General features: G+C 47.2%; 1 protein-coding gene across 2 annotated transcripts in view; it reads left to right on the top strand.

Annotated features, from left to right (window-relative positions):
• The first annotated feature begins 8,333 nt into the window (after positions 1-8,333).
• DEPTOR (DEP domain containing MTOR interacting protein) overlaps positions 8,334-14,761 on the top strand; it is a 173,754-nt gene continuing 167,326 nt past the window's right edge. For both annotated transcript variants that reach the window (XM_040354915.1, XM_040354916.1), the window contains exon 1: positions 8,334-8,985. The gene's annotated coding sequence lies outside the window, so the exon portion shown is untranslated. The remainder of the gene's footprint in view (positions 8,986-14,761) is intronic.

Below are 14,761 nucleotides of genomic sequence, written 5' to 3'. Positions count from 1 at the left end.
TCATCTGACAAGAGGCTGCAGTGCTAACCCAAAGGATCTTCCTGCTGCATTCAACAGCAGTGGATTCACATGTCAAATACAGTCTCCAGCTACTTTATTAGGTACACCTGTACAATTGCTTGGTAATACAAATTGCTAATCAGCCAATCACATGACAGCAACTCAATACATTTAGGCATCTAGAAGCGGTGAAGACGACTTGCTGAAGTTTAACCGCTTAAGCCCCGGACCATTATGCAGGTAAAGGCCCCGGCCCCTTTTTGCGATTCGTCACTGCGTCGCTTTAACTTACAATTGCGCGGCCGTGCGACGTGGCTCCCAAATAAAATTGGCGTTCTTTTTTCCCCACAAATAAAGCTTTCTTTTGGTGGTATTTGATCACCTCTGCGGTTTTTATTTTTTGCACTATAAACAAAAATAGAGCGACAATTTAAAATATATATATATATATATATATATATATATATATATATATATATATATATATATATTTTTTTTTTTTCATTTTTCCTATAATAAATATTCCCCAAAAATATATAAAACATTTTTTTCCTCAGTTTAGGCCGATATGTATTCTTCTACCAAATTTTGGTAAAAAAAAAAAATCGCAATAAGCGTTTATTGATTGGTTTGCGCAAAAGTTATAGCGTTTACAAAATAGGAGATTGTTTTATGGCATTTTTATTAATATTTTTTTTTACTAGTAATGGCGGCGATCAGTGATTTTTTTCGTGACTGCGACATTATGCCGGACACATTTTGGGGCCATTGTCATTTTCACAGCGAAAAGTGCTATAAAATTGCACTGATTACTGAGAAAATTACACTGGCAGTAAAGGGGTTAGCAACTAGGGGGCGCTAAAGGGGTTAAGTGTGTCCTATTGTGTGTTTCTTACTGTAGGGGGCGTGGCTGGACGTGTGACGCCACTGATCGTCGTTCCCTATGACAGGGAACAGACAATCAGTGACACTGCCACAGAGAAGAACGTGGAAGGTGTGTTTACACTCACCTCTCTCCGTTCTTCAGCTCTTGTAACCCCATTGCGGGACACCGGTGGTGATCGGGTCCGCGGGTCCCGTGGGTGCGGTCACGGAGCTCAGGACTAGGTCACGAGCGCGACCCACGGCCGTGCCCTTCTGCCGACGTATATCGGCATGAAGGGGTCCTTAAGTGGTTAAACCGAACATTGGAATGGGGAAGAAAGAGGTTTAAGGGGGTTGTAAAGCCTTGTGTTTTGTTATCTTAATGCATCCTATGCCTTAAGGTGAAAAAACACCTTGCACTGTCCGGCCCCCCCGGAGTCCCCCGGTTTACTTACCCGAGCTCCGAACTTCCGTGGGCGCGATCCCGCATCGCTCTCTCCACGGCTTCTCGGCTAGTCATCGGATAGATTTATAGCAGCGCAGCCATTGGCTCCTGCTGCTGTCAATCAAATCCAATGACGTGGCCGCTGGGGGGCGGGGCCGAGTCATACACTTGCGGCTATGTTTGCCGAGTGTATGACGCGGGAGCGTGCCCGCAAGGTAACCTCCCGTGAAAGAGCTTTTTAGAAGGGGTTATCTATTGTGCGGAGGAGCCGAGAGAGCCACCGTGGAACCCCAGAAGACGACGATCGGGGCCACTCTGTGCAAAACGAACTGCTCAGTGGAGGTACGTATGACATATTTTTTTTTTTTTTTTTAAACGTGAACCTTGAGCCGGTTCACACTGGGGCGACTTGCGATCCGACTTCATGTCGCCTCAAGTCGTCCCAAGTCGCGCTGTAGAGAAAAACAATGGAAGTGAATGGGAGCGACTCGAGTCGCTCCGACTTCAGAAAAGGTTCCTGTACTACTTCAATCCGACTTGTAGGCGATTTGTACCCATTGATTTCAATGGAAGTCGCCTCCAAGTCGGATCACTGTCTTAACTGAAGCGACTTTCCAGGAAGATAACATACATTTCTCAGGCAAACCTCTCCCTCACTCCATTAGAGCTGATTGTTGTTTTATTGGCCACTGGAAAGTCTCCTGTCCTGGAGACGACTTCAAGTTGTGTTGTAAATCGCCCCAGATCGCCCTGTGGTTCATGTTCAAGTCGTGTCGGAGTCGCCTTTGAAAGTCGCGCTGGAAGTCGTGTCGCCCTAGTAGTGTGAACCGACTCTAGTATCACTTTTAAGTGACTTTGACCGTGGCATGGTTGTAGGTGCCAGAAGGGCTGGTCTGAGTATTTCAAAAACTGCTGATCTACTGGGATTTTCATGCACAACCATCTCTCGGGTTTAAAGAGAATGGTCAGAAAAGAGAAAATATCCAGTGAGCGGAAGTTGTGTGGAGGAAAATGCCTTGTTGATGTCAGAGGTCAGAGGAGAATGGGCAGACTCACTACAACAAAGATATGCAGAATACCATCTTTGAACACACAAGACATCGAACATCGAAGGGGGCACTCTTTACGTCTAGAGGAAAAGAGATTTCACCTCCAAATACGGAAAGGTTTTTTCACAGTAAGAGCTGTGAAAATGTGGAACAGACTCCCTCCAGAGGTGGTTCTGGCCAGCTCAGTAGATTGCTTTAAGAAAGGCCTGGATTCTTTCCTAAATGTACATAATATAACTGAGTACTAAGATTTGTAGGTAAAGTTGATCCAGGGTAAATCCGATTGCCTCTCGGGGGATCGGGATGGAATTTTTTCCCCTGCTGTAGCAAATTGGATCATGCTCTGCTGGGGTTTTTTGCCTTCCTCTGGATCAACTGTGGGTATGGAGTTGGGTGTATAGGATTGTACTGTGTTTTTTATTTTGTTTTTTTATTTTTTGTGGTTGAACTGGATGGACTTGTGTCTTTTTTCAACCTGACTAACTACAGTATGTAACTATGTAACTTTGAAGCAGATCGGCTACAGCAGCAGAAGACCACACCGGGTGCCACTCCTGTCAGGTAAGAACAGGAAAAGGATTCTACAATTTGCACAGGATCACCAAAATTGGACCATAGAAGATTGGAAAAATGTTGCCCGGTCTGATGAGTCTCGATTTTAGCTGTGACATTAAGGTGGAGGGTCAGAATTTGGTGTAAACATCATGAAAGCATGGATCCATCCTGCCTTGTATCACCGGTTCAGGCTGGTGGTGGTGTAATGGTGTGGGAGATATTTCTTGGCACACTTTGGGCCCCTTAGTACCAACTGAGCATCATTTAACCTCCTGAGGTCCGCGCTATAGCCGAATGACGGCTACAGCGCGGACCAGAAAATCCAAGTGGACGTCAATTGACGTCCGCCCCTTTGCTCGCTCCCGAGCACGCAGCGGGGAAACTCTGTGCTGGCCGTGTCCCTTGGACACAGCCAAGCACAGATCACCGTGAACGGCCAATCGGAGTGGCCGTTCGGTAGGCGATCTGTGCGGCCAATGAGAGATGATCTCATATGTAAACCTATGAGATCATTTCTCATTGCCAGCTCTCACAGACAGCGGTGCTGTCAGGGAGAGAGGAGACCAATCTGTGTCTCTTGTACATAGGGACACAGATCGGTCACCTCCCCCAGTCACCCCCTTCCCCCCACAGTTAGAACACTAAGCAGTATACACATTTAACCCCTTCCTCACCCCCCTAGTGTTAACCCCTTCAATGCCAGTCACATTTATACAGTAATTAGTGCATATTTATAGCACTGATCGCAGTATAAATGTGAATGGTGCCAAAAATGTGTCAGAAGTGTCCGATGTGTCCGCCATAATGTCGCCGTCCCAATAAAAATCGCAGATCGCCGCCATTACTAGTAAAAAAAAATAAAAAAAAATTCTGTCCCCTATTTTGTAGGCGCTATAATTTTTCGCAAACCAGTCGCTTATTGCGATTTTTTTTTTTTTTTTTTTTACCAAAAATATGTAGAAGAATACGTATCGGCCTAGACTGAAAAAAATGGGATATTTATTATAGCAATAAGTAAAAAATATTGTATTTTTTTTCAAAATTGTCGTGCTTTTTTGTTCATAGCGCAAAAAATAAAAACCGCAGAGGTGATCAAAAACCACCAAAAGAAAGCTCTACTTGTGGGGAAAAAAGGACGTCAATTTTGTTTGGGGGCCACGTTGCACGACCGCGTAATTGTCAGTTAAAGCGACGCAGTGCCGGAAGCTGAAATTTCACCTGGGCAGGACACCACTACCATGGTCACCACTATTGTTGCTGACCATGTCCATCCCTTTATGACTACAGTGTCCCCATCTTCTGATGGCTCCTTCCAGCAGGATAATGCACCATGTCACAAAGATCCAATCATCTCACCACTGGACAATGAGGTCACTGTACTCCAATGGCCTCCGCAGTCACCAGATCTCATCCAATAGAGCAGTGGTTCTCAACCTCAGTCCTCAAGTACCCCTAAGGCTGGGTTCACACTACTACACTACTTTCATCCTACTTTGCTCTGCTACATTGGTCCTACATTTATCCTACATTGGTCCTACATCCATCCTACTTTCATGAACAGGATACTACTTTGGTCCGACTTCAATGATATTCAATGGGCCTGAAGTAGGATCAATGTAGGACCAAAAGTAGTACAGGGAGCATTTTCAAAGTCGGACCGACTTGTGTAGGACGCTACAAGACGCTCTCATAGGGAAACATTGAACACAGAGCAAAGTAGGATGAAAGTAGTGTAGTAGTGTGAACCCAGCCAAACAGGCCATGTTTGCAGGTCTTCCTTTATCTTGCACAGGTGCTTTAAATCAGAGTCAATGGCTTGGTATTTTGGACAGCTATTTAATCTAGGAGAAATTCCCAAAACATGGCCTGTTGGGGGTACCTGAGGACTGAGGTTGAGAACCACTGCAATAGAGAACCTTTGGGATGTGGTGGAACAGGAGAGTCCCATCATGGATGTGCAGCCGACAAATCTGCAGCAACTGCGCAATGCTATCATGTCACTATGGACCAAAATCTGCTGATGGCCCCTCTGGTGATAACTAAAGATCTATATGGAGGAATCGGGACCTCGTTCGTCTGCTGGGGCCCCTCTGGTGATAGCTAAAGATCTATATAGAGGAATCAGGACCTCCTTCCTCCTGCTGGTGACCCCTCTAGTGTAAGGTGACCAGATTTATAATATGAAATCCGGGGACATATTTTTTTTTTACTAGTAATGGCGGCAATCAGTGACTCTTTGCCTGTCGCCGCCGCCGCCCGCCTCTCAAGTCTTATGCCGCGTACACACGATCATTTTTCAGCATGAAAAAAACGTTGTTTTTAAAAAATGTCATTTAAAACGGTCGTGTGTACGCGGCATAACTCTCCGGGCCCCGGCTACTACTCGGTGGGGAGCGGAGGAAGATCACTCCGCCAGGAAAGGCAAGGAGATAAGCAGGCAGGTGACTGGCTGGGACTTGAGCCAAGGCAGAAGAACATACGATCGGAGCTGAATGGGCATGCACCCGAAACTGAAGAATTTTCCCTCCGCTCCGAGGAGCACATGATCATCAGAACGGGGCTCAGATAATGGAGAAAAAAAAAGACCCCCCTAAGCTAGTAGGAGCGGCGGAGCGGGGGGGGGGGGTGTAATTCTGATTTTTTAATTAATTTTGCACTGACTGTCTTTCAAATTGCCCCAGCCCCTGTTCAAATCCAATCTGGGGACAAAACTGGGGACAGTGTCCTCAATCCAGGGACTGTCCCCTGAAACCGGGGATGTCTGGTCACCCTACTCTAGTGATAACTAAAGACATATATAGATAAATCAGGATCTCCTTCATCTGCTGGTGATCCCTCTAGTAATAAGTAAAGATCTAAATTGGAGGAATCAGGACCTCCTTCCTTCTGCTGATGACCCCTCTAGTGATAACTAAAGATCTGCAGAGAGGAATCAGGACCTCCTTCGTCTGCTGGTGACCCCTCCAGTGATAGCTAAAGATCCATATAGAGCAGTGGTTCTCAACCTTTCAAGTGCCATGACCCCTTGATAAAATTTCCCAAGTTGTGGGGACCCCTAACAGTAAAATTATTTTCATAGCGTGGGTTGTCAGCACCCAAAGCAAGACAAGTAATTTGCGCCCTTAACCCACGGCCATTTAGCGCTCCCCGAATCCCTTCAACTTGTACCACATTAAAACCTACATTTTAGGATTTACCACTCTTTCTCTTTGTTCTCCTTTCTTTAACTTTTATCTCTCTCTATCCTAATTCCCCCCCCCCCCCCAATCCCCTATTTTTATTCCTTCTCTTACTCCTTGGGTGGGTGGTTGGGATGAGTGGCAGTGCTGGCGGGGAGTTGGGATGAGTGGCAATGTTGGGGGGAGTTCTGATCAGCCAACTTAGGTGCTCTTGATGAAGGTCATCTGCTGATCTGAGAACTGTAGTGGGGACTTTTAATGGGAACTCCTAATCACAGGTAGTGTCATTCACCATGTCTTTGACTTCACTGTGTCTCTGACTTTGTGGTGTCTCGTAGCAGTGACACCTCTACAGAAATCAAGAGATAGGGTCTCCTCCAGCCCCTCCCACTTCAGATTCCTCACAAGTCAGCTGACCTCTAGTCTCTGCCCCCCAGCCATGCTGTGAACTGAATGGGTGGCTGCGAAGAGGCTGAGTGGGTGGGCACGGGCTTCAGGGACAGCCCTGCTTTGTGACCGCAAAAATGCTGGGAGAGGGGTGCGGGCTTCAGGAACATTCAAGGATTTGGTGACCCCTGGAAAATCATCATTTGACCCCCAAGGGGGTCCCGACCCCCAGGTTGAGAACCACTGATATAGAGGAATCAGGACCTACTTCCTTCTGCTGGTGAGCCCTCCAGTGATAGCTAAAGATCCATATAGAGGAATCAAGACCTCCTTCGTCTGCTGGTGACCCCTCCAGTGATAGCTAAAGATCCATATAGAGGAATCAGGACCTCCTTCCTTCTGCTGGTGACCCCTCCAGTGATAGCTAAAGATCCATATAGAGGAATCAGGACCTCCTTCCTCTGCTGGTGACCCCTCCAGTGATAGCTAAAGATCAATATAGAGGAATCAAGACATCCTTCGTCTGCTGGTGACACCTCCAGTGATAGCTAAAGATCCATATAGAGGAATCAAGACCTCCTTCCTTCTGCTGATGATCCCTCCAGTGATAGCTAAAGATCCATATAGAGGAATCAGGACCTCCTTCGTCTGCTGGTGACCCCTCCAGTGATAGATAAAGATCCATATATAGAGGAATCAAGACCTCCTTCCTTCTGCTGATGATCCCTCCAGTGATAGCTAAAGATCCATATAGAGGAATCAGGACCTCCTTCCTTCTGCTGGTGATCCCTCCGGTGATAACTAAAGATCTATATAGAGGAATCAGGACCTCCTTTCTTTTTTATGACCCCTCTAGTGATATAAAGATCTATATAGAGGAATCAGGACATCCTTCCTCCTTCTGGTGACCCCTCTAGTGATAACTAAAGATCTATATAGAGGAATCAGGACCTCCTTCCTTCTGATGACCCCTCTATTGATGTTCCTCAGAATTCCTTTTCTGTAGGTACCGTATTTATCGGCGTATATCGCGCACTATTTTCCCCTTAAAATAAGGCGAAAATCGTGGGTGAGCTATATACGCCAATAGCCGCTTCCCGTGCTCAGTTTGAAATCCTGCGCCGACATATACCGAGTGCAGTACACTCGGGTACATTCGGCCAGGCTCGGCTTCGCTCGTGCTCACGCATAAACGTCACAGAGCGTGAGCGACGCCGAGCCTTGCCGAATGTACCCGAGTGTACTGCACTCGGTATATGTCGGCGGAGGCGTTCGAACTGAGCGCGGGGACTCGACTTGAGGCACGCGCTGGAGAAGCCGGGAGGACACCATCGAGGCCGCAGACGGACGCCGGACCGGACGATGGACGCTGGGAAGACACCTAAACTGTAAGTAATGAAATCATATAACATTTTTTTTTTACAGGAATTTCGGGGGCAACTTTAGGGGTGCGCGGTATACGCGGGAGCGCGTTATACCGCGATAAATACGGTACATTATTTTGTATTTAGAAACTGAGATGCAGTTTCCTCTTCTCTGACCAATCTTCGAACAATATCATATAATACTCCACGTTACAAACCCCTCCAGGAATATCAACACCATTGCACACCTTTGTGTCGTCTGCAAAAATCAGACAATGTGTCAACACCAACCTATCGCATTAAAGGAAACACAACCCATAATCGCAGACGTTACAGCGGAAATCTGCCGGCTTGCATGTAACGTGGTTATGTTTTGATTTCTCTTGTACCTTCCCAGTCGCCGTAGAGGAACTCCCAGTCCTTCCCTCCCCCCACTTTAACTAGCTGTCTCCAAACCAAGCAAAAAAAAAAAGGGAAAAGGGTGGAGGGGGGAGGGGAGCCATAGAGCCCTGTGCAGTAACAATGTAGCTTTTCTGTCTCTCCCAGGAACTCCTGCCAGTCTCTGATGTGCTGTACACAACATGTGATCATTCAGACTAAATATTGCATGATCCTCCCCTGTGATCACTGGCTTGCTGTGATCTGGAGACTTTGGCAGCTCCATGCAGGCAGGCATATTGCACAATAGAAGCTGCAAGGAGTTGCTGTTCCCAGTGCCTAGGTGTCAGGGCTGGGTGCAGCCAGTGGCCCCGGAGTCCTGGTCCTGAAGCGTGCATTGTGGGGCTGGAGGGGCAGGAGGGTGACTCTGCATTGTGGGAGTGCAGCACTGTGCATGTGAACCAGGGAGGGAGGGAGGGTGTGAGTTGTGATCTTTAGGAGAACTTTTTTTTTTCTCATCTGATCTCAAAGTTCAGCCCAGTTGACCTCCCAACGCTGAACTTCTCTACAACCCCAGTCTTGCCCTTGCAGGGACATGCGAGAGTCCCTCCTGCATTCTGTGTGCTGTCCCTGGATCACCTCTGTGCCTGGGTGCTGCCTGGGTCCTTGAAGTAGGAGGCATCAACGAGCGTCCAGCCCAGAGACGAATAAGCCCCTGGTGCTGCTGCTGCTGCGTTAGTCGCAGAGAAGATCACACACTGCAGGTTAGTAGTTGCAGCATGTTTTTATATATTTTTTTTATATTTACATAAACCATAATAACTAGTTGGCAGCCAACTTCCTGTGCTCTAAGCTGTGTCTGGTTGCTATGGGATACCGTGATTTGCACGTCAATCTTGCTGTTGTTGCGTAACCTGCGTGTTGCGTTGCTGGCGGGCGTACCTTTATGAAGAATTGTAAACAAAGCCATATGACTGCATGTAAACGCTGCATATAGGGTTGCCACCTGTCCAGGATTCACCCTGACAGTTTGGGTTTTTAAATCATGTGTCCGGGTTTCAGTCCTCCTTAAAGCGGATGTCCGCTGAAAAAAAAAAAAATTAAAAGCCAGCAGCTACAAATACTGCAGCTGTTGACGTTTAATATTAGGACACTTACCTGTCCTGGAGTCCAGCGCCGTCCGCAGCAGAGGACGAGCGATCGCTCATCAATCTGCTGCCCCCCCCGCCATCCTCGGTGAGGGAACCAGGAAGTGAAGCGCTCCGGCTTCACTGCCCGGTTCCCTACGGCGCATGCGCGAGTCGCGCTACGCCTGCCGATTGGCTCCCGCTGTGTACTGGGAGCCGAGTGTTCCCAGAACACAACTAGGGGGGACGGGAGGTGACATCATGCCCGCAGTATGCCCGAGACTGTGTGGCCGGAAGTGGGTGCAAATACCTGTCTTTAGACAGGTATCTGCACCCCCCTCCCCCTGAAAGGTGTCAAATGTGACACCGGAGGGGGGGAGGGTTCCGATCAGCGGGAGTTCCACTTTAGGGTGGAGCTCCGCTTTAAACCCGGACACAATATTTAGACAGGAACATGGCCTGACAGGAGGGTGAGGGGGCACTATGCACACCACATTACTGTTTTTTTTGGAGCCCACAAAGGTGTCCCAGGTTTATTATAATCCTCTAGCTACTAGTGTACTAGTGTCACCCCCCCCAAAAAAAAAAAAATTAAAGTGTTCGGGTTTGGCTTGAAGAAAAAGTGGCAACCCTAGCTGTATATAGGGCAGCGCAGAAAGCAACACTAAGCACCCGTTCACACCGGTGCGACTTGTCATGCCATTTGACAGTTCCAGGACAGTTGACAAGTCGCATCCTATTCAGCAATGCAACTATTCTAATCAGTGTGACACTGAGGCTGGGTTCACACTGGTGCGAACACAGACATTGCGTATGATTCGCACCACATTGCTGTCATGACGTGACATGCGCTGTCTGTGCGATGCGAAATTCAGCCATACAAACTGTATGGCTGAAATCGCATTCGCACCTAAATGGTGCAGGACCCTTTTTTTTGTCTGCACCGAAATTGGATCACACAAATGCGATTCGATTCCTGTACCTTTTGACAGTTCACACTGCGATCTGTGAACGGATTTGGGGGTGTCGTTAAAGAATATCTAAAGGTTTGTTTTAAAATAAAAAACAAACACGTCATACTTTCCTCCTTTTTGCAGTTGGTTTTGCACAGAGTGGCCCGATCCTCCTCTTCTGGGGTCCCTCAGCACTAATGATGAGCTCCAGCGTGTTCGCATAGTACACGTGCAGAGCCCACCAGGAAGTCTGCACGGCGCTGCGCTAATCACAGCCAGGGAAACATTTCCCGATCTCTGCAGCCGCGCATCGGACAATGTCTCCCTGGCTGTGATTAGCGCAGCGCCGTACAGACTTCCTGGCGGGCTCTGCACGTGTACTATGCGAACACGCTGGAGCTCATCCTTACTCAGCAGTACTCCTGGCTGCTCCTCTTCTCGAATGCCCCGTTGGAGAGCTGCTCTCCCTGGGGGCACTCGTGCGAGTGTCCAACTTCCTGTGCTCTAAGCTGTGTCTGGTTGCTATGGGATACCGTAATTTGCACGTCAATCTTGCTGTTGCGTAACCCACGTGTTGCGTTGCTGGTGGGCGTACCTTTATGAGGAATTGTAAACAAAGCCACTCATTCCATATGACTGCATGTAAACGCCGTATATAGGGCAGTACAGAAAGCGACACTAAGCACCCGTTCACACCGGTGTGACTTGTCATGCCATTTGACAGTTCCAAGACAGTTGACAAGTCGCATCCTATTGTCAGCAATACAACTATTCTAATCGATGCGACACTGAGGCTGGGTTCACACTGGTGCATTCGCACCAAAATGGTCCCGGACCCCTTTTTTTTTTTTTTGGTCTGCATTGAAATCGAATCACACATGCGAGCCGATTTCTGTACCATTTGACAGTTCGCACTGCGATCTGCGAACCGATTTGGGGGTGTCGTAAACGATATCCAAAGGTTTGTTTTAAAATAAAAAACTAAAAAACAAATATGTCATACTTACCACTAAGAATGAGCTCCGGCGTGTTCCTTAACCACTTCATTACTGGTCACTTAAACCCCCTTCGTACCCAGACCAATTTTCAGCTTTCAGCGCTGATGCATTTTGAATGACGATTGCGCGGTCATACAACACTGTACCCAAATTATATTTTTATAATTTTTTCCCCACAAATAGAGCTTCCTTTTGGTGGTATTTGATCACCTCTGCGATTTTTATTTATTTTTTTATTTTTTTTTATTTTTTTTTGCGCTATAAACATAAAAAAACTGAAAATTTTGAAAGAAAACACAATATTTTTTACTTTTTGTTATAATAATAATAATATCCCATTAAAAAAAAAAAAAAAAAATTCCCTCTGTTTAGGCTGATACGTATTCTTCTACGTATTTTTGTTAAAAAAAAATCGCAATAAGCGTATATTGATTGGTTTGCGCAAAAGTTATAGCGCCTACAAAATAGGGGATAGATTTATGATTTTTTTTTTTTTTTTTTTTTACTAGTAATGGCGGCGATTTGCAATTTTTTTTTTTGTCAGGCCTGCGATATTGCGGTGGACGTATCGAACACTTTTGACACAATTTTAGGACCATTCACATTTATACAGCGATCAGTGCTATAAAAATGCACTAATTAATGTATAAATGTGACTGGCAGTGAAGGGGTTAACACTAGGGGGTGAGGAAGGGGTTAAATGTATTCCCTGGGTGTGTTCTAACTGTGTGGGGGGAGGGGACTGACTGGGGGAGGTCTCCTCTCTCCCTGACAGCACGTGGAGCTCTGTGTTTACACACAGAGCTCCACGTGCTGCTGTGTCACCGACGATCGCGGGTGTCTGGCGGACATCACGCCCGCCAAGGCACTCGCATCGGCGATGCGCCGGGCACGTTGTTTCCCCACGGCGCGCACGGGGAACAACAACAACAGGACGTCCAGGGACGTCCACCCGACACTTGAGAGCCGCGCTGTGGACGTCTTTCGTCCATAGCGCGGATCCCATGTGGTTAATAATTTCCTCTCTATAAATAAGGCAGCATGGAGAGCAAGAACCACCGTTACCGGTGACAACCAAATATGCTGCTTTTTATAGTAACGCTGGAAGATGATTGGTTGCTATGGGATACTGCGCTCTGCAAAGTACCGTAGTAAGACTAATGCCACGTACACACGATCCAAAAATCGGACGACAGTTCGGTTTACTAGTCGCAAGTAGAAATTGAATAGGTTGCTAAAGTCACGAAAATTCTCGCACGACAGATAAAAAAATCGGAAGTGATGTCATGTGTAGTAATGTATTTGTATTGTATTTTCAGGCGACAACTGTACTGACCAAACGAAAATCGTACGATCTGGTATCGTACGAGGAAAATTTTCGTGCATGTCCGATAAAATAATATCGGATGAACTGTCGTGATCGGCTTACGGAAGCCCTGTACTAACGATCCGATTATCGGATGATTCTTCCTCGGACGACATTTTTCGTACAATATTCGGATCGTGTGTACGTGGCATAAGGCTCCATTCACATTTTTGCATGCACGTTTACGTACGCACCTTGAGCAGCCAATACATTTTCATTGGCTGCCCTCCCCGTGAGAAACACCCGGAAAGAGTTCCCCCACCCTTTTATGAAATCGCAGTGCACTGAATCGCATGCTGCTGCGCCACAATGCAGTTTAGTGCCTGCAAAATCATGCCATGGTTGGCGATGCTTGGGGGTCCCAGTAAGATTTAATGGAACTCCCACACATCTGGTAGAGTGCAGTGCATTTCTCTGCGGTTTGGGATCGCAGCAATTTCCCCACCTGCCGAGATGTGAGGCCGGGTTCACACACAGTATCTCACAAAAATGAGTACACCCCTCGCATTTCTGTAAATATTTTATTCTATCTATTCATGTGACAACGCTGAAGAAATGACACTTTGCTACAATGTAAAGTAGTGAGTGTACAGCTTGTATAACAGTGTAATTTTTATTTTTTAATGTATAAACCACTGGCAACAAAAGTGAGTACACTCCTAAGTGAAAATGTCCAAACTGGGCCCAATTAGCAATTTTCCCTCCCCGGTGTCATGTGACTCGTTAATGTTACAAGGTCTCAGGTGTGAATGGGGAGCAGGTGTGTTAAATTTGGTGTTATCGCTCTCACTCTCTCATACTGGTCCCTGGAAGTTCAACATGGCACCTCCATGGCAAAGAACTCTCTGAGGATCTGAAAAAAAGATTTGATGCTCTACATAAAGATGGCCTAGGTTATAAGAAGATTGCAAAGACCCTAAAACTGAGCTGTAGCACAGTGGCCAAGACCATACAGCAGTTTGACAGGTTACACTCAGAACAGGCCTCATCATGGTCGACCAAAGAAGTTGAGTGCACGTGCTCAGCGTCATATCCAAATGTTGTCTTTGGGAAATAGACGTTTGAGTGCCTCCAGCATTGCTGCAGAGGTTGAAGGGTCAGCCTGTCAGTGCTTAGACCACACGCCGCACACTGCATCAAATTGGTCTGCATGGCTGTTATCGAAGAAGGAAGCCTCTTCCAAAGATGATGCACAAGAAAGCCTGAAAAACTGTTTGCTGAAGACAGGCAGACTAAGGACATGTATTACTGGAACCATGTCCTGTGGTTTGATGAGACCAAGATAAACTTATTTGGTTCAGATGGTGTCAGGCGTGTGTGGCGGCAACCATGGGAGGAGTACAAAGATAAGTGTGTCTTGCCTACAGTCAAGCATGGCGTTGGGAGTGTCATGGTCTGGGGCTGCATGAGTGCTGCCGACACTGGGGAGCTACAGTTCATTGAGGGAGCCATGAATGGCAACATATACTGTGACATACTGAAGCAGAGCATGATCCCCTGCCTTCTGAGACTGGGCCGCAGGGCAGTATTCCAACATAATGACCCCAAACACACCTCCAAGACGACCACTGCCTTGCTAAAGAATCTGAGGGTAAAGGTGATGGACTGGCCAAGAATGTGTAGCACCCTGCTCCTGATGACCAGGGGCTATGTTAAATTTAGTGTATGTCTGAGCTGGTAGTTGGCTCAGACTTTGGTATGATTATGGCCAAAACAGCCTCTGTTTCGGCTATAGCTGTGTTTGAAGGACTTCCCTTTGTTGGCTGTAGGTGGCGTTACCACCCCAGGCCAATGTTGGAATACAAGCAGGCCAGAGTGTATTGGGTGCTTTTCCCTGGGAACAGCCCAGTGGGAGTGGTCTCCCCGCTAGGAATGCCGGGGAAGGGTACTTAAGGGGGCAGACGCCATTTTTAGGGGCTTTTTGCCTCGTGGCCCTCCGGGCTCGGGGTATGTGATTTTTGATTTCAGCCGCGAGGCCACGTTGGCCCGAGGCTGCATCCCTGCCACGTAGGCCCAGTTGTCCTGATGGGGGCCTATACTTTGGAGGTGGTCCTGCGCTGTCCGACCTAAGGGAGGAAGCCACTCAATGGAGGAAA

This window comes from Rana temporaria, chromosome 5 (assembly GCF_905171775.1).
Source record: "Rana temporaria chromosome 5, aRanTem1.1, whole genome shotgun sequence".
NCBI lineage: Eukaryota > Metazoa > Chordata > Amphibia > Anura > Ranidae > Rana > Rana temporaria.
Note: the sequence above shows the minus strand (reverse complement) of the source record. Positions and strands in the feature narration are given on the sequence as shown.